This window comes from Polypterus senegalus, chromosome 10 (genome assembly GCF_016835505.1).
Source record: "Polypterus senegalus isolate Bchr_013 chromosome 10, ASM1683550v1, whole genome shotgun sequence".
Lineage (NCBI taxonomy): Eukaryota > Metazoa > Chordata > Cladistia > Polypteriformes > Polypteridae > Polypterus > Polypterus senegalus.
This window is the reverse complement of record NC_053163.1, coordinates 157,135,145-157,157,860: the sequence shown is the minus strand read 5'-3', so window position 1 is coordinate 157,157,860 and position 22,716 is coordinate 157,135,145. Positions and strand designations below refer to the sequence as shown.

The 22,716-nt window shown below is 42.8% G+C and overlaps 1 protein-coding gene across 2 annotated transcripts in view; it reads right to left on the bottom strand.

Moving 5' to 3' along the window:
- The window catches only part of tbxa2r (thromboxane A2 receptor), a 94,179-nt gene that overhangs the window by 57,536 nt on the left and 13,927 nt on the right, over positions 1-22,716 (bottom strand). The gene's annotated exons all lie outside the window — the stretch shown is intronic.

The following is a 22,716-nucleotide window of genomic DNA, read 5'->3' as shown; positions in this document are numbered from 1 at the left end:
AATCGCCAATCCACCTAACCTGCATGTCTTTGGACTGTGGGAGGAAACCTACGCAGACACGGGGAGAACATGCAAACTCCACGCAAGGAGGACCCAGAAAGCGAACCCAGGTCTCCTTACTGCAAGGCAGCAACGCTACCCACTGTGCCACCGTGCCGCCCGTTTAAAATGTCATCTTTATCTTAATTCAAATACATGTTTTCCTTTTATAAAATGAATACAAACATTGTCACACGTATGCCTTGGAGGACCTCCTCACAGGTTTAGCCAAGGTATGTAATAACCCGCTCAGACAAGAGGGGGCGCTGCCACTAACACGGTCATCTCCTGCTTTCCCCACAGCCACTCCTTCTGGTTCAGCCGTCATAAAACCCCTGGAGTCCTGGAAGGAGGCGTCTGTCATGAAATTGCCAGAGTTCGAAAGAAAAAAATAAAAGCAATTCCAAGGTTGTCCACTAGAGGGGGGAAACACAGTCAAAATACCCTGACTAGAAACAAAAAGGGCCAAGACGAACCTTAATAAATTAAAAGGTTTATTTTCACAGTAAACTGCTGCTCCCATTAGGAGTTGCCATAGCAGAACATCCTCTTCCATATCTTTCTGTCCTCGTCATCTTGTTCTGTCACACCCATCACCTTCATCATCCATAAACCTTCTGTTTGGTCTTCCTCTTCTCCTCTTGACTGGCAGCTCTATCCTTAGCACCCTTCTCCCTATATACCCAGCATGCACCTCTCCTCTGCACATCTCCAAACCAACGCAATCTCTCCTCTCTGACTTTGTCTCCCAAGCGTCCCGCCTGAGCTGACCCTCTAATGTCCTCATTTCTAATCCTGTCCATCCTCGTCACACCCAATGCAAATCTTAGCATCTTTAACTCTGTCACCTCCAGGTCTGTCTCCTGTGCCACCGTCCCCAGCCCATATAACATAGCTGGTCTCACTACCGTCCTGTAGACCTTCTCTGTCACTCTTGCTGATACCCGCCTGTCACAAATCACTCCTGACACTCTTCTCCACCCACTCCACCCTGCCTGCACTCTCTTCTTCACTTCTCTTCCACACTCCCCTGTACTGTTGATCCCAAGCATTTAAACTCATCCACCTTCACCAACTCTACTCCCCTCATCCTCACCATTCACACATATGTATTCTGTCTTGGTGGTCCTACTGACCTTCATTCCTCTCCCCTCATATCTCCACCTCTCCAGGGTCTCCTCAGTCTGCTCCCTACTCTCTCTACAGATCATAATGTCATCAGCAGACATTACAGTCCACGGGGACTCCTGTCTAATCTCGTCTGTCAACCTGTCCTTCACCATTACAAATAAGAAAGGCCTCAGAGCCGATCCCTGATGTAATTCCACCTCCGTCACTCCTACCACAGACCTCACCACGGTCACACTTCCCTCCTACATATCCTGTACAACTCTTACGTACTTCTCTGAAACTCCCGACTTCCTCATACAAGACCACAGCTTCTCTCAGTCACCCTGTCATTTGCTTTCTTGAGGTCCACAAAGACGCAATGCAACTCCTTCTGTTCTTCTCTAAACTTCTCCATCAACATCCTCAGAGCAAACATCACATCTGTGGTGCTCTTTCCTGGCATGAAACCACACTGCTGCTCACTAATCATCACCTCTACTCTTTCCCATAACTTCATGCTGTAGCTCATCAGTTTTATCCGCCTGTAGTTACTTCAGTCCTGCACATCCCCCTTATTCTTAAATATCGGCACCAGTCCACTTCTTCTCCACTCCTCATCATCCTCTCACTTTCCAAGATTCCATTAAACAATCTGGTTAAAAACTCCACTGCCATCTCTCCTAAACACCTCCATGCTTCCTCAGGTATGTCATCTGGACCAACGGCCTTTCCATTTTTCATCCTCTTCATCACTGTCCTTACTTCCTCCTTGCTAATCCGTTGCACTTCCTGATTCACTATCTCCACATCGTCCAACCTCTTCTCTCTCGCGTTCTCTTCATTCATCAGCCTCTCCATGTCCTCTTTCCATCTGCTCATCACACTTTCCTTGCTTGTGAGTACGTTTCCATCTTTATCCTTTATCACCCTAACCTGCTGCTCATCTTTCCCAGCTCGGCCCCTCTGGTCCCTCTGTCTGTCTATCTAGAAAAGATCCTAAATCATTGAATTTGAGTGATTTTTTCAAACTTGCCATTTTTGTATCACACACACATGTCTCCAATCGTGCAAGCAGTCATTCAGCTTATTTAAATGGAGAAAAGTCATCAAATCGTGTGGTGGGCTGGCAACCTGCCCGGGGTTTGTGCCCTGTGTTGGCTGGGATTGACTCCAGCAGACCCCCTGTGACCCTGTAGTTAGGATATAGCGGGTTGGATAATGGATGGATGGATGGAAAGTTGTCACTCTTCTGTTTGGGGTCATCATGTGTCCCACGCTGAACTTGGAACAAAGCTAATAAAGGAAAGAGTGAGGAGATCAGAAAGAAAATGACAGACAAGCATGTTGTAGCGGGGCTACAGAATAATAAGGCTTTGTTTTTTTTTTGGCTGTGCTGAGTGCGTTTTGTTTTCTTTGCCCCGTTTGCTATACTCTATGTGTGTAAGTACTGAAACAGCACTTATAAAAATAACCAATGATCTCCTTATGGCAGCTGACTCCGGTTTACTTTCTATTCTTATTCTTTTGGATCTGAGTGCAGCTTTTGACACTATTTCTCACCCCATTCTACTTAGTAGGTTAGTCTCAATCGGTCTCTCTCATACTCCTCTAGCCTGGTTCAAATCATACTTGTCTGATCGTACTCAGTTTATTCGATTGAAATCATTCACTTCTCAGTCCTTTCCTCTGGTTACTGGCGTCCCCCAGGGATCTGTCTTGGGGCCCCTTCTTTTCATGATCTACCTTCTCCCGCTTGGATATATGTTTCGTAAATATAATATTCAGTTTCACTGTTATGCTGATGACACCCAGCTTTATCTGTCCACCAAACCTGATTCTGCTCTCCCCCCATCCTCCCTCACTCTCTGTTTAGTTGAACTAAATACATGGTTCTCTTCTAACTTTCTGAAACTCAACAGCAATAAATCAGAGCTTCTCCTGCTAGGCTCTAAATCAACATTATCCAGAACTAATAGTTTTTCTATTGCTATCAATAACTTGCCGGTCTCTGTTTCCCCATGTGTGAAAAGTTTGGGTGTCATCCTTGACAGTACTCTGTCTTTTAATTCACACATCAATAATGTCACTCGGTCTGCTTATTTCCAGTTGCGTAACATCAATCGTCTCCGTTCCTTTCTTACTCCACAGGCCACTGCCATTCTTGTTCACAGCCTTGTTACTTCTCGGCTTGACTATTGTAATTCACTTCTTTTTGGTCTTTCTCAAAAATCAATTCATAAGCTTCAACGTGTTCAGAACTCTGCTGCCCGTATTATCACCAGGACCCTTTCTATTCACCACATCACCCCTGTTCTCCAGCAGCTCCATTGGCTTCTGGTCAAATATCGCATTCGTTTTAAAATACTTCTGTATACATTTAAGGCTATTCATCATCTCTCTCCTCCATATCTCTCTGATTTGGTACAGATCATCATCCCATCTCGGTGTCTCAGATCCTCTTCTTCTCTTTCTCTCTCTGTCCCTGTCCCCCGTCTTGCCACTATGGGGAGCAGGGCTTTCAGTTGCTCTGATCCTCGACTTTGGAATTCCCTACCTCCTGAAATAAGAAACATCACCTCTTTCTCTCTTTTTAAGTCTAGACTAAAAACTCACCTATTCAAAATAGCTTATCCCACATAACTTTCTCCATTTTCCTATCTTGGAACTGTTTTTATGTTTTATGTTTTATGATCTTGTAAATTACTTGCTCTTTTGCCTGCTTTTTATTTTCTTACTTTTATTATTATTTTTACTGTGTACAGTGTCCTTGAGTGTTCTGAAAGGCGCTTTCAAATAAAATGTATTATTATTATTATTATTATTATTATCAGTAAATGTCGGCCCTGTAAGTTAAAAGGGGAAGGATGATGAAGGGAGACCGCAACCCCAAGATGGAAATTACCAGTTGAATCCACCAGTTACATCCGGAACATTCTGTATTTAAACAAGAGGAGCGAAAGGCAGGAGAGGAAGGAGAGAGAGAGAGAAGAAAAAGAATCATTTTACGCATCCATACTTCAACTCATTTCCGATCATCGTACAAGTCCATTACTTGCTTCTTAAGGATCCGGATCATTATCACGACTGCCAGCACCGAGAAACCCTGAGGTTTGGATTCTTATAGACCATTGCTGAGGACACTTATGGTATTGTCGGGAGGAAGCAAAATATCACATCAGCCAAAATTAACTTCTCACCGGACTTTATGGGCGGCATGGTGGCGCAGTGGGTAGTGTTGCTGCCTTGCAGTAAGGAGACCCGGGTTCACTTCCTGCATGGAGTTGGCATGTTCTCCCCAAGTCAGTGTGGGTTTCCTCCCACAGTCCAAGGACATGAAGGTTAGATGGATTGCCGATCCTAAATTGTGTGGTGGGCTGGCGCCCTGCTTGGGGATTTGTTTCTGCCTTGCACCCTGTGTTGGCTGGGATTCTCTCCAGTGGACCCCCCTGTGACCCAGTAGTAAGGATATAGCGGGTTAGAATAGAATGACTGACTTGTTAATAATTTGGCGTGTTGGGAAAAATAGGACAATCTTTAAGGAGTGACAATGTCAATTTATTTATATGGCACATATTAAACAACATAGGAATGCTGTGGCCAAAGTGCTTTACAATAATAGAATAAAAGAAAAACACAATTAACATAAATAACATAAATAGAAATAAAATAAATGAATATAAATTAAATAATAAATAGACGTAATGTTATATAATCACAATGAGGAAACCATCAGTATTACTGAAGGTCATGGAAAGCAAGTGACTAGAAATGAGTCTTTAATGTCGTTCTGAATTGTCGACGACTCCTTTATGTGACGAGGTAAAGAGGAGCAGCAGCTGCACAAGTCCTGTCTGTCCCCCTTAGTTTGACACTCAGTATGAGGGACAACAAGAGACAACTGACCAGAAGATCTAAGCACTCTGGATGGCTGGTGTAAAGCACACAATTCAGATAAATAGGCAGCAACGAGCCCATGTAAAGATTTAAAAACTAGCAACAAGACTTTAAAATCAATTTGAAAACTGACAGGCAGCCAGCGTAAAGAAGCTAAGATTGGAGAAACAGAATCAGACTTTCCCTAACCCTAACCCTAACCCTAACCCTAACCCCAACCAGAAAGCGAGCGGTAGCATTCTGGACCAACTGTAACCTGCGTATCAGAGATTTGCTAATCCCAGAATACAGCAAGTTGCAGTAATCGAGGCGAGAGAAGATAAAAGCAGGAGTAGCTTTCTCAAGATCCCTAGAAGATAATAAAGGTTTGATCTTACCTAAAAGACGAAGCTGGAAAAAGCAACTCTTGACTACAGAATGAATCTGTTTCTCAAAAGAGAGGTTACTGTCAAGGATAACACGAATATTGGGGACTTCAGGTTTGCAAAAGACAGAGAAAGAGCCGAGAAGTCCAGGACCGATTTGGGTTTTAGCTGATGGACCCGCTATAAGCACCTCCATTTTATTTTGATTCAGATCAATAGAATTATTAGCCATCTAGAATCTTAGTTCAGACAGACAGTTGTGCAGTTGATTTATTGCAGAGTTGCAGACGGGAATATAAACCTGAGTATCATCAGCATAGCAGTGAAAAGAAATGTGGCGTTTCCTAAAAATTGCTCCAATAGGGTGAAGGTGTATAGAGAATACGATAGGACCAAAAATGGATCCCTGAGAGTGCAGCTTGTTATCGTCTCGAGAGTCTTCAGGCTAGTCCAAGGAGATAGTCTTGGTAGTGTAGTGGCCGGTCTGGGTAAGGGGTTAGCCATTACAATGTGAAAGACCACAGCTAGAAGACCACCATCTCCAAGCAGCTTGATGTCCCTGTGACAACAAATGCAAATATTATGAAGAAGTTGAAGGTCCATAGGGCTGTTAGGCCAGAGGTCACCAACTCCAGTCCTGGAGGACCACCGTGGCTGGAGGTTTTCGGTCTAACCCTTTTATTAATGAGTGCCCTATTTGTGCTGATAATTAACTTCTTGTGAGTTCATTTTAATTGACTTGTTTTTTAAGATTTGTTCTTGTGAATTTCTTCATCATTCCTCTTAGTTGCTTCATTTCTTTCCTTAAATGGCACCCAAACAGAAATGGAATATGAAGTGAGGGAGTCAACAGAAGACCAACTAATTAAGGCCTCAAACACTAACCAATTTCACTCCAACCAGTTGCTTAATGAGGCGCTGATTCTTGTCGTTGATTAAACCCGTTCTTTAATTCTGTGGGTTGTTGCTGCTGCTCTCGTGGTGCATTAGCAGACTTTTCCAAAAATGTTGATTTTCTCTTTCTAAGTCAAGTCAAGTTGGGTAGCGTGCACTGGTATAGTGCGTTGCCGCACCCACTACATGAGGAAACAACTCGGGATTCCGGTGGGCAACCACCCAGGCAGACGCACGCTCCACTCCCACCATCCGGAAATGACCCTCTATCTGCCGCAGCCTGGTGTTACGTGGGTGACCCCTTGGGCTGGTCCAGCCACTCGGGTCCTCAACATTTAGGGTCCTGCGAGCCGGATCACACTCGGGGAAACGCGCCACATGGCCGTAGTGCTGCAACTGACGCTCCCTCACAATGTAGGCCTCATTCAGGACTCTATGAGCAACACAAAGTCAAACCAAGGATTTTTCGGAGAGACACACATGAAGGAGTCCAGTCTTCGTCTCAGGTCACTGGATAACGTCCATGTCTCACAAACCATATAGCAAGACAGGAAGCACCAGGACTCTAAAGACTTGGACCTTCGTCCTTTTGAAGATATCAGGAGCACCACACAGCCCTTTCCAGCGACCTCATAACCCCCCATGCTCTCCCAATCCGTCTACTGACTTTATAGGAAGAGTCACCAGAGTCACATGAATGTCACTGCCGAGGTCAGTAAACCTCTCGACGAGGTTGACACTCTCACCACAGACAGACCCCCTGCTGATGGCTGTGCCCAAGAGGTCATTAAACACCTGGCTCTTGGATTTTATCAGGACCCACACAAGCCCAGACACTCAGACTCCTCACTCAGTCTCTCGAGACCCCCGATCAGAGCCTCCATTGACACACAGCATCATCAGCAAAGTCAAGATCCGTGAATCTCTATTCACCAACAGATGCCCCACAGCCACTGGACCCCATGACCTTGCCCAACACCCTGTCCATAAAAGCATTGAACAAGAGTAGGAGCAGAACAGACCCCTGAAGGACCCCAGAATCAACTGGAACAACTAAGAGCAACTGTTAAAATGTGTTGGGGACCTGAGCGGATCGACATTCCTGAGACCTTCACCTTTCTTTATTTTCAGATATTGTGTGATGGACACCAGTTGTTTTGGCTCATTTTGTATCTCCTTATTGTTTGGCTGCCAATTAAGAAAAAAGAAACAATTAAGGGGTCTGAGCCTTCAAGTGCAAATCAATTAAAATGAATTCATAAGAAGTTAATTAGCAGCAAAAACAGGTCACTCATTAAGAAAAAGGGTTGGAATGAAAACCTGCAGCCACTGCGGCCCTCCAGGACAGGAGTTGGTGACCCCTGTGTTAGGCAACCTCCCTGAACGCGGCCGCAAGAGGAAAATCAAACCATGAATGGACAGAAGGAAAGTGAGAATGGAAGAAAAAAAAAAAAAAGGACAACTTCCAAAGAGGTCCAAGCTGAACTCCAAGGTCGAGGTCCATCAGGGTCTGATCACACCATCTGTCACATGTTGAGTGACAGGGGGCTCAATGGAAGAAGGCCCAGACTGGAATTTACTTAAATGCGTATTGACAAGTCACAATGCTTCTGGGAGAAGGCCCTTTGGACAGATGAGACAAAACTGTAAGTCACATCAGCTGTGTGTCCACAGATGACATCAATGAAGCTTTCAAAGAAAAGAACAGCAGACCTACTGTGAAACATGGAGGAAGCTTGATTTGGTTGTGGGGCTGCTTTGCTGCATCTGGCATGGAGGGCCTTGAGTCTGTGCAGGGAACAATGAAATCTCAAGACCGTCAAGACATTCTGGAGTGAAACGTCCTGCCCGGTGTCAGAAAGCTCGGTCTCAGTCACAGCTCATGGACCCTCCAACAGGATAAGGAGACAAAACACACAGCGAAAAGCACCAAAGAATGGCTAAGAATGAAACACTGGACTGTTCTGAAGCGGCCTTCGATGAGCTCTGATTTGAATCCCATCAAACATCTATGTGTGCCATCTGGAGAAGACCACCCTTCAAACCTGACCCAGCTGGAGCAGTTTGCTCAGGACGAGTGGGCCGCACAACCTGTGGGCAGGTGGCAGAAGTCTCATGGGGAGCTCCTGCTATCGCTTGTGGGAAGAGATGGCAAACTCTAAAGGTTGTGCAAGAAAACATTAAGTTAAGGGTCCGTGCCGTTTTCATTTGAGTTGTTATTTGGAATATTCTGTTGAATCTAAACTCTAAGGCAGAGTCTGATTTTTGTTGAATACGGAATGAACGACGATGTCAGTTTGAAGTTATTACAGACACGATTCGGAGTTCTTCTTTTTTCATGGAGGGGTACTAACGAATTTGTCCACATTTGGAGTTATGAACTGCTAAATGAAATCACACAATTAGTGAAATCCCGTCAGCTTCCTCACCACATTAAGACTTCTTGTAATACAAAATGGGTCTCGCTCCTGCCATATTGATGGATGGGTGGATTTTCTGGGAGGGATGACGTCCTGCAGGAAGCCCGATATGCCGAGGTAGAAAGGTCAGGCATGAATAAAACAGGATTTATCGGAATATGGCCTCGCAGCTCAGAAATCAATGCCTGGAGAAATGAAAAATGTAACTTTTGCATAATTGAAGAAGTTACAGGAAATGTTTCAATTATCCAAAGCTGGCGGTTCAGGAAAAAAAAAGGGATTTTTGAGTTAGTTTGTCTAGCGTTGCAGTTTAAAGTAATTATATCCATCCACCCAGTGGTGGATTTAGGACTGAGTGACATGGGCAGGGTGACATCTTGCAGGGGGTGGCACAGGGCACTTGAACCAAAAAAAAAAAAATTAGGAAAGTTAAAGGGCACACACTCCATAATGCACAGAGAGGGGCACCATTAATGTAACTGAAGGGGTGCTCGCCCGACACTGAGGGGGACAGTGGTCTACATCTAATAATACAGACTGCCCAGTATGGGCACTGAAGGGCGCCATCTCCCCACAGGGCTCCAAATGGGCTTTGACTGGCACTTCATCCACCCTTTCAGTGATCAAGTACACTCTTTAAAAATGAATGTGCCATGGTGGCTCTTCAGAGCGATGCCATAGGGAAACCATGGTGGACATGAAGGGCAAGTGAATTTAAAACTAATGCCAGGAAGCTCTTCTTTACGCAAAGAGTTGTGGGACTCGGGAACAAACTACCGAGACATGGAGTTGAAGGAGAAACTTTAACAACCTTTAAGAAGGATGAGGATGAGATGTTGGGACAACTGAGCTATTAGCTAAACAAACGGGCTCGATGGACTGAAAGGTCTCCTCTCGTTGGTCACATTTCTTATGTTTCTTAGGACTCTCACAGCAGACATATAATAGCACAGGCTAAGTTCAGATTTTCTCCATCTTTTAGTGTCCTGCCAGTTGGCCAACCATAAACGGAGGATTTCAGTTTGTTTTCTATGAGGGACATTCAAAAAGTTTCCGCACTTTTATATTTTCGTTGGAAACGGGGGAGGCGGGAATGAGGAGTAGTAACTGGGCATTAAAAAGTTGGTACGACGCTGGGAAAATGACATTTCATAGGAAGGAAAGGGATATCATTTGTTTTTGTAGCGAGAAGTCAAGCAAAATGTCACCTTTTATTGGCTAACTAAAAGATTACAATATACGAGCTTTCGAGGCAACTCAGGCCCCTTCTTCAGCCGAGTTGTAATACAGAAACTGGAGTTCCCTTTGCTTGTATAGACACCAGGACAAATAACAGCATTGGCAAATCTTTAAGTGAGACATCTTAAATGTAAAAAATGAATAGACCTCTTCAGGCTAAGATTCATTTAACAAGAGAGGAGAACAATGTATGGTCAAGATCTTTGGATCTTCAACACAATCTGTAAGAGCCATTTTCTATAGTTTTCATAGTTCTAGAAGATTCATGAATATTTCACTAGAGGGCAATGCATAATCTATGGGAGGTTCCTAAAACCCCCAAAAGTAGAATTATATTAGTATATTCTTGCCATTTGTAACAGCTCTGGGTAAACATTATTCTTCAGTTAGTGACCAGCCTTGCCATGTGTAAGGTGTAGAGGGCATAAGGTGTTAAACCGTGCCTACGCATGTGTCTACGGGCCCTTTGAGTGTGTGAAGTTACTCGTAAAACAGCACCTATTTAAGTGTTGAACCATATGCTTAAGGCATACAGAAGAAGAAATTAAGATCCTTTAGGTATTGAAAGAAGAAGCTAAGAATCCTTAAGTAAAGAAGAAGGAGTAAAGAACTTTCAAGTACAGAAATAACTGAAGTTTCTCAAGAAGAGCTAAGTTTAGAGAAGATACATTTTTCCTTTTTTTTTTTTGCCTTTTATTCTACATGTTGTGGACAATGGCTGGCAGTTTATCATGGCCAATAACCCCAAACCCTCCCAGCAACGTGGAGATGCCCCGAATTCCAGCAGGGCATCATGGACCTTGGAGTTTTCCTTCACAGCCCTGCTGGATACCAGGATGCTGCATGGAGGCTCAAGGACTCGTATGTTCCGTACAGCCCGGAAGTACTTCACAGTCACGAGGACGGAAGAAATAAAGTACTTCCGGGCTGAAGAAAATGAAGAGTTTTCACCTGACCCGGAAGTGCTGGGGAATCACGTGGACTGGGGGATCAGAAGCACTTCTGGGTTGAGGACTTTAAAAGGACTATCGGAAACCCCAGCGAGTGGGGCCGAGTTGGGAGGAAGGGTGACTGAGCTGTTGGGAGGTGTGGAGGATTATTGTATTGTGTATTAATATTGTATTATAGCGAATAGTGGAGGTGGAGGTGTTTTGTGCACTTTATTATTGTAAAAATTCATTTATTGGGACTTTTATCTGGTGTCTGGCATCTGGTCTGAGGGTTCAAGGGGACGACAGCGCTCCCTATCTGTCACAATGTGTAAGTATTTTTTATTTTATTCTTGTGTGGATTATTTGCATTTAAGTTTCACTAAATATTTTTAAAAAGCAAACTTTTGGACTGAGAGATTTCTTTCGCCCCGCATTTTACCTGTGCTTGACCTTGCCTTACACTTCGGCGGCTACACAATAATCTCTCAAAAGCTGGTTGTGAAACTGAACAGGATGGGCCTAAACACCACCCTCTGCAATTGGATCCTGGACTTCTTGACAGAGAGGCCCCAGTCAGTTCAGTCAGTGGACTGCAACACCTCCAGCAACATCGCACTGAGCGCAGGCGCGCCGCAGGGCTGTGTGCTTAGTCCACTGCTCTTCACCCTGCTGACTCACGACCGCACAACAACAACAACAACATTTATTTATATAGCAAATTTTCATACAAAAAGTAGCTCAAAGTGCTTTACATAATGAAGAAAAGAAAAATTAAAGACACAGTAAGAAAATAAAATAAGTTAACATTAATTAACATAGAATAAGAGTAAGGTCCAATGGCCAGGGTGGACAGAAAAAAACCAAAAAAAAATCCAGACGGCTGCAGGAAAAAATAAAGTCTGTAGGGATTCCAGACCATGAGACCGCCCAGTCCCCTCTGGGCATTCTACCTCACATAAATGAAACAGTGCTCTTTGGATTTAGGCACAGCCACGCACAACGCCAACCACATCATCAAGTATGCGGACGATACAACGGTGCTGGGACTGATAAGCAGGGATGATGAAACAGCATACAGAGATGAGGTGGAATGGATGTGTACATGGTACAAAAGAGACAATCGTGGACTTCAGAAAATCACATCAAGCTCACATCCCACTCAGCATCAACGGTTTAGATGTGGAGACTGTTAGGAGTACCAAGTTCCTCTGTGTGCACATAACTGAGAAATCTATGTGGACGAATAACACCTCATCACTAATCAAGAAAGCCCAGCAGAGACTTCACTTCCTGAGGCGACTGAAGCGAGAAAGTCTTCCCCCTTCCATCCTCACCACGTTCTACAGTGGCACCATTGAGAGTGTGCTGACCAGCTGCATCACTGTCTGGTATGGAAACTGCGACATATCCGACCATAAAGGATAGTGAAGACAGCAGAGAACATCATTGGGGCGCCTCTCCCTTCACTACAGGACACATTTTACAAACGCAGTGTCCGCAAGGCCTGCAGCATTGAGCAGGACCCCCTTACACCCCTCACACGGACTTTTAACACTTCTGCCATCCAAGAGAAGATACTGCAGCATCAGAGCCAGATCTGCCAGGCTGTCGGATAGTTTTTACCCCCAAGCTGTCAGACTCCTTAACACCAGGCTGCCCCTTGAGATCTGCCACACGGCCTCAACCACCTCTAAAAGCAGAACTTTTATACATCAAGTCACTTTCCTGTAAAAACGAGTGTGCAAGTAGAAAAGACAAAAAAATCTCATACTGACCTTTAAGGATTTTACAAACTGCACTTTGGTATTCTGTGAAACATTCTGACCTGTCATTGTTTACACATCTTAGACAACTATTATCATCCACTGATCATTTCTGTATTACCTACACCTATTATTTATTTATTATATTACATACTAGCAAAATATCCGCGCTTTGCAGCGGTGAAGTACTGCCTTAAAATTTTTATTAAGAAGAAAATTAAACCTTTTTAAACTGAGGGAAAATATACCAATAATTATTTGTTAAGGATCTCTTTGTATACCACATTGTGAGTTCGGCCCTCCGGTTGTAATATGACCAGGCTGTGCGCTGAGCTTACTCTTGAGCATGTAACGTACAGTCGGCCATGTGAACAGTAATCTTGTCTCAAATCTCACAGCTTGGATTGCTGCTGACATAATCGGTTTGAGTTTCATGATTTGTTTCAATGACGACAGTATTTGTAGGACTTGTTGTGTTGAAGTGACATTCGGCATCTGTCAAGCGTTGTAAGTATACAACCAGTTTCATCAATAACTTCACATCCAGCTTTTAAGAGCTGAAACATTCATAAACATCAAAGTGTCCACTACTGAAATCGTCACCTGTGAATCTAAGATGTTTAAGAGGCACTGGCGGTTGTCAAAAGGTGTAAAATATTTGGCCATTTCGGTACACTTGAAAGTGACAACCGAAAAATTCACCGGCAGCCATCAACTCACATGCAGAACCACAGGTGAAAGGCTTAAGCATTTCACTCTTCTAGTGCTCCTGTGTAGTCTAATTATCTCCTGTGCCATCATCAGTCCACACCTTGAACCTGTCCCAGTCATAAGACATAATGGATATCAAGAGTGAGCCTGATATGGCCGTGCAATACGTAACAAAGAGAATGGAAAAGGTAGGCGCCATCTCTGGGCATGGAAATCACTCGGTAAGTGACAGTTCTTTGATCGATGGTGATCACCTTGATAGACATGTTAATGGGGGTACGGTTGGAACGATAAATAAAATGAGTACCTGAACAATGTAAAGTAAGTCTAAAATACCTACACAATAACTATAATCGTAATAAATGAACAATAAAACAGCGGAGAAGCCGTGGATTAAATAAAAAGGCTGCAGTTATCAGCAGTGAGACGTGAATCCCGTGGCGAAGCAAGGAAGGGAATGTAGAGACTGGAGCGACGGACGGCCTTATATAGGCAGGCAGCCAACAACGTGGGAGGCGTTGGGATTGGAGACCCAACGCTGCCTCACACGGTGACCGAGCTGCAGGCTATGGACGTATATATGCGTAAGTAGGATTCAGTTAGCGTTGGGAACCCACGTACCAAATTTCTTGAAGATGGGCCCATAAGTAACAAAGACCGTTGAAAAGTTCAATATGGCGGCCGACAGTGGCATCATACCACCGAAATAAGTATGTACATCGGTGAAGTACATTGTGAAGATGGGGCCATAAATAAGAAAGTTCAACATGGCAGACGTTGTTGACCGTTATGACCGTTACGTGTAGAATTTCGAAATTAAACCTGCTTAACTTTTGTAAGTAAGCTGTAAGGAATAAGCCTGCCAAATTTCAGCCTTCTACCTACACGGGAATTTGAAGAATTAGTGATGAGTGTGTGAGAGAGTGAGTGAGTGAGTCAGTCATTGAGGGCTTTACCTTTTATTAGTATAGATTTATTGACTATACTTATGTACAGTGGAACATCGAGATACAAGTTTAATTTGTTCCAGCACTGAGCTTGTATAGCAAATTTCTCGTATCTAGAACAAACTTCCCCATTGAAAATAATGGAAATCCAGTTAATCCGTTCCGCACCCCCAAAAATATCATAACATAAAAATCAATTTTCCTAACAAATAAAACTGATAAATAATAAATACAAGTGGAAACTCGGTTTGCAAGTACAGTAACTTGGTTTAAGGGTGTTTTGCAAGACGAGCACACGTTTTTCTCTCTCTCTCTCCTTATCTCTCTCGCTCGCGCGCGCCTCCCTCTCTCTCTGTCTCTCTCCTTATCTCTCTCGCGCATGCGTCTCTCTCTCTCTCTCTCTCTCCTTATCTCTATCGCTCGCTCGCTCGCTCGCGCTCGCACCTCTCTCTCTCTCTCTCTCTCCTCTTGAGGGCAATCGTCTCCTATTCTCCATCTGCATGTCCGCAATATTTTTGGATATGCTTATACAGCGAACTGCTACAGCAAAACAATGAAATCACAAGCGCACTAACGCGTAGATCCTCACGCTCAACAAGGAACACTGAGTGAGCTGACGGGCTGGCAGCGTTAGCTTGGGTGAATCCCCGAGTCAAAGCAGATCGGTAAACGCGTCACACATAACCACAGCCTGGCTCTTGGCTCCTTACGCGAGCCAATGCTTGTATTTAGATCCGAATTTTTCGCTCATACTTTCCTCTTATCTTGAATTTCTCGTATACAGAGGTGATCGTATCTAGAGGTTCCACTGTATCAAGATTGCATAATACCATACATTGCATCAATCTTGTCTTTGCACAATGTCTTGTTTGTGCTTTAATTTTAAATTTAAATTTTAATTCTGTTTTTAATGTAATTTTATTTTTTTATTTGCACTTTATATTGTTACACTGTGGACCCTGAGCTTGTATACTTGTATATGGTTGTGATGACAATAAAGTTCGCTTTGACTTTGACAACTATCCAACAAAGTCTTTGGAGGTTTTTGATGAGTTTTTCCATACAATGTGGATCTGTAGTCAGGTTGTCTGGGTCAGTCTGAGAGATGCAAACAATCCTCATATCTGGCCGTAAGACCCATGTCTCTATTCAAACCATGTTGTAAACATTTTAGCCTGAGTTCTACTTCCAATTCCTTTCTCTCTTGCTGTGTTCTGAAGTTGCCCATAAGCATTGGGACTTTAAAGTCCCTCTCACAGTGTCCATGGCTGTTGATGTGAGCTGCTACAGGAACATCTGTGTTGCCAGGCTTGATGTGGCACCTGTGTAAGATCATTCTCTGGCGGAGTGTTTGTCCAGTTTCTCTCAAATAGAGTGCAGTGTCAGGACATTTCATGCAGAGAATTAAGTAGACCACATTAGATGATCTGCGGTGGGATGGCACCCTACCCGGGGTTTGTTTCTGCCTTGTGCCCTGTGCTGGCTGGGATTTGCGCCAGCAGACCCCCCCGTGACCCTGTGTTAGGATATAGCGGGTTGGATAATGGATGCAGGATGGACATTAGATGATCAGCAGGAAAATTTATGCGATGTTCTAGTCGGCAGTGTGGCATAATTATACGGTCTGTATTATAGATGTAAGCACACATTTTACATCTTTATTGTATGAAATTCTTAATAAACAGAGTTAAAAAAAAGTATGGAAACTTCTTGAACATCCACTCGTACATATTAAGATGTTCTCCAATGCATAAAGACTCAACTTCATATATGCTAAGAACCCTTCCTAGAATTAAATGGTGCAAATCAAGCCAAAGTTCTACCAGGAACCACAGAACCCTGTAAAGAAGCATAAAGTGCCATTAAAAAACCAGAGGGCATGTTTAGTTCAGCTTAAAAAGATGCTGAGGGATGCACTGTTTTCTGGCAACTTTAGACATAAGGCAGGAACCATCCCATAATTCTTAAAAATGCCATAGGGGAACCAACCTGACCGAACTTGAGAAGATCAGCAGAGAAGAATGGCAGACAAATCCTCAAATCCAGGTGGGTGAAGTTTGTCTGGCACAGAAATCGATTCTAGACCTTCGCCCTTTCTGTGGATCACTGCAACGACCAAATTCCATTCTCTTCGAAAAAATAAAAGTTATTCAACTGTACGAACGCTTCGCTTGCCATGAGGAACCCACAAGAAGGCGCATTTCTGGGGCTCATTCAGGTGTGACAATTGTGCGTGTGGTGATCAAATCTTTTCAAATCATACAATGGGAGCAACAGCTAATAATAAAAGGCCCACAAACGACGTCCGTCACACTGCAAGACACCGACTGCACCAGCACAAATTTGGACGACGCACCTCACTCGGTTAAGCTGAATTGCGACGCAGCCTTCCTCTTTGTCACGCCCAGTGAAATGCCATCTCGCACCCCGGGTTGAGGAACCCCAGCTATAAAACTATTTCTACTTCTGTTTGTTTTAAATTTTGTCAGTACATATCGGCTCCATATGGAATGAACTATCCAAGCACCTTTTACTCTTTTATCCTGTTTTCATTTTGCCCTTTTGCTCTAACATTCCTGAAGCCCTAATTGTCCACAAACCAATAGACCCATTTTAGGATATTTTCCTAATTTTATTTTTAGTAGTCAACTGTGTGATGTATGGCCGGCTGTTCATCCCGACCAATACCCCCACGCCGCCAGGTGGAGCCCTCCCTGCAGTATGGAGGTGCCCCAAAGACCAGCTGGGCATCATGGACATTGGAGTCTTTATGCACAGCCCTGCTGGATACCATGGAGGCCACTAGGAGATGCTGCAGGGAGGAACAACGAGTATTTCCCCTACGCCTCGGAAGTACATCCGAGTCACATGGACAAGGGGAATGACGTGCTTCCGGGTTGAAGAAAAGGACTTTTGATCTGACCCGGAAGTGATAGGAGATCACATGAACTGGGGGTTGGAACACTTCCGGGTCAGGGAATATAAAAGGATTGTGGGAGCTCCCAGACGGCGTGCTGAGCTGGGTGGAAGGGTGGCAATGCGTCTGGGAGTGGAGGATTGTTTATTGAGAATTATTGTAGTGTATTGGTGTAATTATATCAGTATTGTGAAAAGAAGGGTGCTTGGTGCACGTTATTCTCCAAATAAAATAAGTTATTATGTCTGGAGTCTTGGACAAGGGTTCAAGGGAGTGTTAGCGGACCCAATCTGTCACAACTAACAGACCCCCAAACCAGACCAGAAAGGAAAAAGTTAAAATGCTCTCAATATGGCACGTAAAGAGCTAGAGCTAAACTTAAAAGAAGCGGTGAGGCGGGCAGCCTTCTGCTGTTATGCACCTCAAATCTGGAATAGCCTGCCAATAGGAATTCACCAGACTGATATGGTGGAGCACTTTAAAAAACTGCTGAAAACACAGTAGTTTAATATGGCTTTCTCATAACTTCATTTTAATTTAATCCTGATGCTCTGCATATTCAATTAATTATTATTACTATTCATGGTGGCTCCAAAATCCGTACTCACCTGCACCACCACCACCTGATCAAAGCACCGTGATGTCCCTCCATTGACGGATTAAAGGCCAGAAGTCCACGTGACCCTCATTATCAAGTTCTTCCAAGTGAACCCTGAATACAATGAGGACTGTTTGAGGTCATTTATGTTAGGTAGAATGCCTAGAGGGGGCTGGGTGGTCTCGTGGCCTCGGACCCCCTGCAGATTTCATTTTCTCTCCAGCAGTTTTTTTTTTGTTTTTTCTCTCCTCCCTGGCCATCGGACCTTACTTTTATTCTATGTTAATTAGTGTTGTCTTATTCTAATTCTTACTTTGTCTTTTATTTCTCTTTTCTTCATCATGTAAAGCACTTTGAGCTACATTATTTGTATGAAAATGTGCTATAGAAATGAATGTTGTTGTTGTACACTGGGTCTGTAGGATGCCAGCTGAGATGTTTATTTTCCTCAGCCTTTTTAATCAACAGCTGTGATGTTGGGAGTATTGAGTGTTTTCATTAAACTTCAATCTGTTATCCAATATGGTCTCCAGGTACTTGAAGCTATGGACTCTCTTAACTTGTTCTCCATCGAGGACCAGCGGTTGCACTTTGTTTGGCATCCCCCCTAAAGTCAATGAGCAGCTCTTTTGCCTTCCTCACATTTAGTTGGCACCACCTCAGTTTAACAGCCTACCCACTCATCCAGAATGGCAGCGACACCACCAAGACCTGTGGCCTGGCAAACTGGGGAAATGTTAGACCAGTCAAGCCGTACTTCTTCCAAATAACTTCCCCCAATCGACGGTTAAAGAATCAAAAAGCAAACAGTATATAAAATAATAATGCAATCAATGCAAACTATAACATCCAAGTGAAAGATATCACAGCTACAGTTAGGAAGAATTTTAAAAAATCAAAAACAAGAAATCCTGATCCCCAATGTCAATGTCATTTTGTTGACACCCCTTTTGCTTTAATGACAGCCCTAAATGTAAAATAATCTGATCACAGCCATATATATATACACATACAGTCTGATCACAATCTGATATTTAGGTGGGCAGCCTGTCAAATAAGTTAGCCAGCCGTCAACGTCTGAGGCGCTGATGTCGGAGGTTCAATCCCTGGGGAGAGAAGCAAATGTGCAAACACCTAAAAATCTCCAATTAAGGCAGATCATATGTCGTGTACTCTTTGTATTATTTGCCAGGCACGCTTATATGTTATATATATATATACTTATATGTTATATATATCTATCTTAAATATAATAAATTTACTTTACATTATTTAAGTTATAATATATTTGCCGGGGTTTGTTTCCTGCCTTGCACCCTGTGTTGGCTGGGATTGACTCCTGCAGACCCCTGTAACCCTGTAGTTAGGATATAGCGGGTTGGATAATGAATGGATGGATGGATGAATGGATATATTTGCATAAATATATATATATATATATATATATATATATATATATATATATATATATATATATATATATATATATATATATATATATATAAATGGGGCGGCATGGTGGCATAGTGGGTAGCTCTGCCACCTCACAGTTAGGAGACCCGGGTTCGTCCCCGTGTCTGCGTGGGTTTCCTCTGGGTGCTCCGGTTTCCTCCCACAGTCCAAAGACATTTGGTGCATTGGCGATCCTAAATTGTCCCTAGTGTGTGGGTGTGTGTGTGCCATGCCGTGGGCTGGCGCCCTGCCCGGGGTTTGTTTCCTGCCTTGCGCCCTGTGTTGGCCGGGATTGGCTCCAGCAGACCCCCCTGACCCTGTAGTTAGGATATAGCGGGTTGGATAATGGATGGATGGATGGATATATATAAACCAAGCTTAACATTGATAAGTGGATTGACTCTAATGGATTGACCGGCTCAAACTGTAATCATCATTCCAAATTTTTTGGCGCCGGCGCCCAATGGCGCCCACGGCCACATGCCGTTCATCACGTCTCCTAAACCTAAACTTGCCATTCGAGTAACTGGATGAAGTTAATTCAACACTAAAGAGATGATCCTTTTTCGGACCCGTCACTTCTTTTCGGAGGTGGCTCGAGCGAAATTCAAAAAAACAAATAAAAAGATCAAACACCTCAGATTTAAGTACGCGGGCACTACTGAGAATCCTATGTGAGAGGACAACAACGTGACATGCGCGCGACATCAAGTGGGTTGGGTTGGATTTAGAAGGCTTTCGAAACCATAAGCCTTTTTAATATTTTTTATAAATATTAAACAAAAAATATTTTTTTAATAAAAAAAAAAACTCTTTTGCTGACCGAAGTCGAGTTTCAGGTGAGGTTGGAGATTCCGCTGACATTTTTGAGCAACGCCATTCATGACTGATCTCAGGTTCCCGGAGGTCGAGCAGTTCAAACGATGGCCAACTGACGATTAATACAAATCCCAAAGAGACGTGTGGCCTGGAAGCTTCGTCTCTGCTTTGATGCCAGGAGTCAGCGACCCACTGGGGACCTGATGATGATGAAGATTCTCTCAATAAATTTGCAGAATAGTATGCAGTGCGCTTTGTATTTCAAGAATCCTGGCGTGTCACAGTCTAATGTGGTTATAAAGTTGATCATTTGTGAGGCTAAAACATATTAGTATAAATTCATTTTGCTTGGCAACAAAATCATAATGTAAGTCTTTAAAGACTGATATGGTCAGATGGCCGCGAGGGCAAATAAATAAATAAATAAAATCCAGTTTAGCAGGAGCAAGACGCACAAATACGTTTTGGTAGGAAGCAGTAGCTCACAAAGGGGCATTTTTACCGAAGAGGATTTTCTTACATTTCATTTTAATCGTGGACACAAATTAGCACCTGCCTTTAATTGTTTTTAATTTACTTAACTAATGTTTTTAACTTCACTGGAAATTTGGATGCACTGCCAGAGGTATTGGCAAAAATAAGTGCCCGTGATTACGTCAGATTATCAGAAACGACGCTCCATCCCGTTCACTTTATTTTCCTAATATAATGCCTCTTAAATAAGACAAAAGAGCAAATAAAGGAATTCCAATCAAGTTACACGAAATATCAACTGAACTTTATGAGCGTCAGCTCACATCATAGCTCACCATTAGAGGGTAAATGCTATGCGATAAACTCTTTCATTTTATGCTGCATGATGTGTAACAAAGGCAGAACGAACACGACGTTAGCGGACACCATCGCTGTCCGAGTCCTCTGAATGTAGCCCCGTTTTTGTTACCGCACTGGCCCCGCGCATGCGCTTCACGGAATTTCCGAAGCGCTTTATTTCACAGCGTTATACAATTCTGCTCAGATGATTCTTCAGCGACTATGAGCTTTATTAGAAATGATTACTAGCCTGTCATTAATAGAAAGAAATGCGTTACAGCAAAACACAACTGCACTTAACACTTCACCGCTTAATACTAACAAGTGCTTTTATAATCCTGACGGCGTACCACCGGAGTTTCTGTCTGACTTTTTCGCGGCTCATCCTCCTGACATGTGAAAGAAATACATAAAACACGAACTAAGGCAGCGATATCCACATAAGGCACGATTTGAAATGCCCGCCAACTGTCTCTTCACTCAAAAAATGAACTAACGGGGGTGTTCACTTTATGTATTTAATTTATGTTACTTTTAACTTAAAATAATTTTGACTGAAATTACTTAACTTTTTCTATTTACATTCACCAAAATATGTTTCATGTCACACTAGTACAATTAATCAGTGCTGAAATAAAGAAATCAGATTTATTTTTCTTTCAACGATCGTCTCAGGGAGTGCTGTCATTGCTCACTTTGTATGTTAATCTTACTTAAAAGTATTATTTTGAATCCCCAAAACAGGGTTTCTTTATATTCCCTCACAAATTAATTAGATTGATTTAGTTAAAAAAAAAAAGTTTAATGTACGTGACTATCCCATATTTGCATAAAGTACGATATTTTGCATAAGACCTGCCCCTCCTGTTGACAACCCATTCTAAAGACCCCCAAAGCTTTGTACAGTTGGAAAGAAAGGTCAGAACTTTTAGCAAATTGAAGTTTTTTCCAAGTGCTGTGCGGATGTAGAAGACGATTTTTTAATAACAGAATATATATCTCCATTCATCATCAAACCCGCTATATCCTAACTACAGGGTCACGGGGGTCTGCTGGAGCCAATCCCAGCCAACATAGGGCGCAAGGCAGGAAACAAACCCCGGGCAGGGCGCCAGCCAACCGCATTAGAATATATATGTGTGTATAAAATTAATAAGTATATACATATCTACATACACATATATACATAATTAATAATATATGCATATATTGTTTTTATTTATTTTATTTTTATTTTTTGATACCTACAAGTCGCACCCCCAACATCAGGAAAACACTAGTTTCTTTGTTTCTAATACAGCAGTGCAATTAGTTCTAAGTTTAAATAAAAAGTTCAATGAACCAAAATCAAGCTTGTTTATTTTACGTGGTATTTTTTAACGAAAGTAAATGTTATTTACACATTATAAAGCAATGCGCCTTTTTCCTGTTCAAATGTCCTCCACTCCTTCTATCAGCGCTTTCCAGTGAATTACAGCTGCGCAGCCCGTTCCGTCATACTGTAAACGCTTGAACCCTTGCACACTTAAACCGAATTCACGTTTTAAGTTTAATTGATGTGTGTAGCGAGCTTGAATTCAACGTCAACGTCAATGGAGTCTTCTACTTGTGATTTAATTTTGTAACGCGTCATGTTATTTTTAAATAAGATGGACTTAATTTAGATGGAAAAACTTGACACGTTTTGACAACATTGATTTTCTGAGTATATACTTTTTAGACTCACTTCAGACAAGTAAATAGTACCAGCTTGGAATTTTAAGCTACACTGTAAAAATTTCACTGTAAATTTACAGTAAATTA